Genomic DNA, 6,000 nt, shown 5'->3' with positions numbered 1-6,000 from the left:
TATCATTTGTAGCAGTTTATATTTGCATCTCAAAGCTGTAGGACAGATTTCAGTTTAGACAAAACGAAACGATTTGATGCAGTGGAGTCCAGCTGCAATGAAAGGAGCTGTAAAAAAGTTTAAAAAAATAATCTGTAAGGTTTTGTTGTATTCTGGCTAAAATATGTCAGACATTTCATCAAGACATCAGAAAAGTGTATCAGGTTGTGTAAAAAAAAAAAAAAAAAAAAAAAAACACCCTCAGGCTGCAGGATTTATTATTATTTATTTATTTATTTATTTATTTTAAACAAAGCCTAAATGAGTTCTGAAAGGGTTTAGCCAGTGTTACTCATCGAGCAGCTTGTGAACCTCATGCAGCTGGCAAAGTATTAATTGGTGGTTAACATAACAGATAATTATTTTGTGAAAAACCAAGGAATGGATTTTATTCTTAAGAAATACAAACAACTACTCATCCAACACAGACAACAGCATAGGGTAAGGGTAAAGGGTTGTATATGGTCACTGCTGTAGACTTTGCAGGCTCAATTTGCAAAAAGACACAAAAGATAATGTGACATGAGGCTTATCAGTTTATTTTTAACGATGCTAAGAGGTTAAACACAAAGTGTTTGAGACATTTGGTTGTAGAAAAACAAAACAGAATTGTATATTTTAATTGTCACATCCGGACAGATCAACAATATCACAACAATCCTGGTAAATGTCAGTATCATAAAAAAATATTTCTCATTTGCCCTTTCTCTTTGCTCTTGTTGTTTTGATGTATAATTGCTCATATTTGGCCGAAACTTTAAAATAGTAACATTAAAAGAACTTGTGATCATTTTCTATTGCGTGCATTTAAGAATATCTGCTGTGTTGTCTAGGAGTGAGCTAGTTAAAGAAAAGGTGCTGTGAACAAACCAATATCTTAAATGTGTGAAGCCTCCAGCAAGCTGCTGCCAGTCAGCTCAAGCTTTGCTTCAAAACTACAAAAACACCTGGAATTCTCTGCAGAAGAGTCCAACAAAATTACTGAAGCTGCTGTCTGCAGTTGTCTGACATCTGTGTTTCCAAGATAAAATGCAAGAAAGTTACACTGAACTTGCTTCTAATGACATTTAAATTTAATGTCTTAATTTATTTTACCTGTACTTGTAAAATACTTGTGTGTTAAACATGGTATGTGTGGTGCATAAAAACCATTTAGATTAACAGCTGAACCCATCATCAGCTGGACAGATAAAGACAATAAGAGGAAAACCCGGTTGCACGCGCATGTACACATGCTTACAGAGCATGTATGTATAGCAAACAAAGTAAGCATGTATGTTGTCTTGTGCTGTTTTACCTTAATAAAATGTCTTGTGTAGATAACTTAATAAATCAAAGTAGAAATGAAGTGATGCCTCTGAACTTGGAGCACAAACTCAAATGTTCATACTGCGTATCAAACACAACCAATTTGTGTGGTTTATTAATGCTGAACTTCCTCCCTTGCCTTACCTCACGCCTGCTAATTGCTGGGACAGGCTCCAGGCCCCCGCAACCCTGAACTGGAATAAGTGGTATAGAGAATGAACCTTCTCCCTTACTCTTTTCATCATGCTTGCTGTCACTGCTGCTGCTGCTGCTGCCCTCATCCCTCTACACTGCCTGCTTTTTTTTGGGCCCCTCTGCCACCCCAACATCCACCTGTGGGTGAAAAGAGAAAATATTATTTAGCATTCACGTCAACATTGATTAAATAAATATGGTTTCATTGGCTCCAATACGAAGGGTCTGGGACTTGAGCTTTGTTTCTTATTCACTTTAACTGGTGGTATCGGGTATCAGATTCTAAAAGATGAAAATGCATACCTTCACATACCTTTTGAGTCTCATATTCTCCTGATCAGATTTTAGATGCCAGTAGAAAGACGTACAAACAGAGAAGAATTTTTGAACAGTTTGGAGGTCTGAGGAGATTCATCTATACTGCATATCCAGAAAAAAAGAGCAGATTTTGACAACGCTATAAATAACAGAACTTCGGTTGTCTTATCTTACCTTGGGGAAATGAGATGAATCAGATGTTTGTGAAACAAACAGAACTTTCCAGGATTTTCCATTTTCACACTACACATTGGTCACACAGGTCTCGGAGCTGTTAGTGAAACTGTTTCAAAATATTCAGTATTTTTCTAAAATTACATGAACTTTCATTGTATTTTGTAAAACTGTCACAAAAGGTGTTTATTACAAGTGAGAAATGTCCTTCCAGCTTACACTGGTGCATATCTGAAGAACACACATTTTGAAGGTTCAAAAGAAACGTCTATCAAAAGAAAAAAAAAAAAAAAAAGAATTTGAAAAGTCATGCTTACAGCCACAAAAATAAAGATTTAAATCATTTAATTCAGGTTTAAATCAGATTTAATTCATGCAAAATTACCATAAAACCAGGCTGCATTGTGTATGAAAATCTTAAACAATGCATATAGGTTCTGTACAGTGTTTTGTGCCATCCGTGTCACTCCACTGTAATGGCATAAACTGTACCTAAGTTTCCCCATATGCAGACTTCACTTACACTCCCTTAAATCGATGTACAGCTTATCATTATTTGTGCTTTTTTTAGGGAGGCTGACTGCTGCCTACTTTTCATTTTCTCCCTGGGAGGTTTAAAATGTCATTCTGCTGCCTGTGAAAAATCTGAAACTGTGAATGTTTGACAGCATGTAGTTAGCATCCTTTTGCACCTGCTGCATCTCAGGCAGTGTCATGTAAATTTGCATGTCTCCACTGACAGCAGGAACAGGAAATAGTTCTTTCTCCAGCTCAAAACTTGTCGACCAACATTGCCAATAATGCAACATTTAAGTCACTCATGTTATGAAAAGCTGGTGGCACAGCTTTAACCCCAATCAGAGATAAGGAGCAGGCTATAGAGCTTTGGTAAGTATGTGTCTTTCTTACCTTTCAAACATGTGACATTGGTTGAGGTGTGTTATCAGATTTCTCTCTAGAGCCACAAAAACAGCTTTCAGCTTTTTTGGCTTATCAAAAGCATCACTCTGTAAACACTCTTTCATGGGTGAAATATGTAGCTTCCTTTTATAGGATGTTATGCTATTCAAACTTATAGGTTTTTATAAGCTAAAATGATAATGTAATTTAATATCAAATGCAGTCTCAATGTATTCAGATTTAGAGGTAATTATGTTATCAGTGTACAACCACTTGAGAATAAGAATTCTTTAAGCAGTTTCATTATTTTTATAATTAACTTTGGAAGCAAGAGATGTTTTTTTTTTTTATTAATCCATTTAGTTATGAGTCTGTTTGATATATCTGCATGATTTTGTGAATGAATTATTTTTCCGTAATGTCATAGTTAAGCAACTTTACTGTTATCATCTCTCTTAGTTGTGGCAAATTACAACCAGATTTCATGACAGAATGTCCCACAACTGTCATAGTCTGCGGCCTCAACAGTTGCAATGACTGCATTTTGGTTTCTCTGTTTTCCTGCAAAGACGAAGTTGAAGTTTCCATTTATCAACACTTCATTGTCTCCATACAGGTTCAAGTGTCATGACATCCACCCTTCCTGTCTTTGGTTTACTTTAATAGTACTAAGCTGAACCATGTCTCACAAATCGAGTACTGGATATAGATTCTCCACCATTGCTACAATGGCATTTCTGTGCATGTCAGAGCAGAGGAGATGAGAATTGCACTAGTTTCCTAATGATGTCAAAGAAATCTGGAAGAACTTACAAAGTTCTTGGGTGCCCGCCCAAAGGTGAGACATATTCTACCTTTTATTAAGAAGCTGACAATATCCTAAGGTGTTAGTGGAATTTCTTAAATATACTTTGGTCAAGGTAACAGAGAGATACACTGCAGCAGCTCCGTTTCTTCCAAATATTTACACCTTTTCAAGTGAATCATTTAAGTAGCGTTGAGTGACCCATGACCCCACCAAAGCCTTGATGTCTGTAGGACTCAGAAACTCTTGGAGCAAATTATCATGACATTAGCATACAATAAATTGTCTGAGAGCTTAGACCACACAGAACTGAGAAAAATATTTGACTGACAGTCTTGTTGAGTTCTTACATTTCTCTCATCTGCAGTTACAACACTGGAGATTTTGGAGTTAATTCTTCTATCACATAAACTTCACACTTGCTCCATTCCTCTTTAACATTTTAATGCTTTATATCCCAACAAGAAAATCTGGCTCTAATTGGAAGTTGGGAATCTTAAAGTAAGCTGATTAAATACATTTAATTGACATTTAATGAATTATATTCAGCAGTGCCATTTTAATTCCTCCCAGTAACATCTTTTGTTTTTTTTTTTCTTTGTTTGTTTTTTTTTTTTTTTTTTAATCTCCTCCCTTCAGAAGATTTGGTTTTCAGTCAAGCACACACACATAAAGCTAAGAGGTTACATGTAATGGGAGAGTAATCCGTATCAGGTGGTTTCAGAAAGAAGAAATGACTCGTGAACTTTAAATTGCTACAATCTAGGCACATTTTCCCCATCTCTGCTGCAAATTAAGGTGAACAGGGTTGGGGTTTTTGTCATGAAGTAATTTACCCCAGTGCACCTTGTGGGACACTGATGGACACTGACCTCCAGGCTTCACAGAAGTCTCTTAAAAGCTTTCAGCAGTCCAGTCGCTTCAGAAAACTTGTAACAGGTACTGTCTAAACCTAGTAGTGTCACAGTCCTTCTGTGTAGATTTTGACGTGGATTTACATCCCTGAGCTGTTGTTTTCTATAGGGAATGTGAAGGAATACCTTCACATTAAGTTGATTTCCTTACTTTATTTAGTTTTCTCAACAACTAGTTCTTTGGTTGGGAAGGTTGCATTTCCAACCCTGCATTGTTTCAATGCATGGTTCCAGGGGCTGGACCCTATCCAGCGAGAGGCAGGGTACACCCTGGTCAGGTCACCAGTCCATCACAGGGCCAACACAGAGAGACACACAAGCTATCATTCACACAGAAAGGCAAGGAAGCCTGTATTAAATAATTTAAATACCTCTTTGGGTACAGGTTCACCTTGAGGACCCCCTTCATGCAACTTCCAAAAAGCCGTCGACTCTCTGTTCGCCCCGTGTTAAAGCCATGCTTGGTTTTATGTTTTCATTAGCTGCTTCTCACCATAGCTTATGCATTCTGGCTGACTCCATTCCTTTTATAAAGCCAAAGTTAAGGTTATTACCAACATATAGCTTGGCTGTTTTTTTTTCTAAATATAGACTAATTATCTGCACAGTGGCATTTCTTAAACATTTGTCTTTAATAAAATGGTGTTTTTGGGCTCCCATGTTAATGAAACACCCAAATGATAAAAAAATGTAAACGAATACACCTCTACTCATCTCTGTGTGGAAGTGGCCCTAATTTAAATCTGTCAGGGACCCCAGGTTTGGAACCACTGCTCTAGGATATAATTGATTGTGGCATTGAAAGAGTCTGCACTAATCTTGCAATGTAATGTGTAAGTCTTCTCAACCAATGAGAGGATGATTTGTAAGGGGTATTTGAATTCTTTGATACAGACTTCTTGGGCTGGAAGGCAGTGTGGTGGTTAGCACCATTGCCTCAAAGTTTGAAGATTGCTGGTGAAAGCCCCGACCTTTTTGTGTGGAGTTTGCATAAATGACTGTTTGTCTCTCTGGGACTTGATACTACTTTTAAGTTGCTGAGGTAACTTGTGAACAGAAGTTGCATTAGGTTTTTCAGAGATATTTTCAACTGGAAATCCCAAGTTGTTTTAGTTCAAAGACATGAGTAGACCTGAATATCTGTCCTAACTTTGTTCAATTTAAGATTCTACTTTGAGTTAGTCTCTTAATTTAGGTAAACACAACACCAGAAACTTTTAGTTGACTTAAAAAAAAAAGACTCAATTGTTTTGTTCTACTCAACAAAATGAGTTGGAAAGATTTGTCCAGCTCTTTGGCTCAACCAAGTACTGAATAAGCTGTGTGCACTTATGCCCAAGATGATAT

Source organism: Melanotaenia boesemani, chromosome 8 (assembly GCF_017639745.1).
Source record: "Melanotaenia boesemani isolate fMelBoe1 chromosome 8, fMelBoe1.pri, whole genome shotgun sequence".
In the NCBI taxonomy this organism is placed as follows: Eukaryota; Metazoa; Chordata; class Actinopteri; order Atheriniformes; family Melanotaeniidae; genus Melanotaenia; species Melanotaenia boesemani.
Note: the sequence above shows the minus strand (reverse complement) of the source record.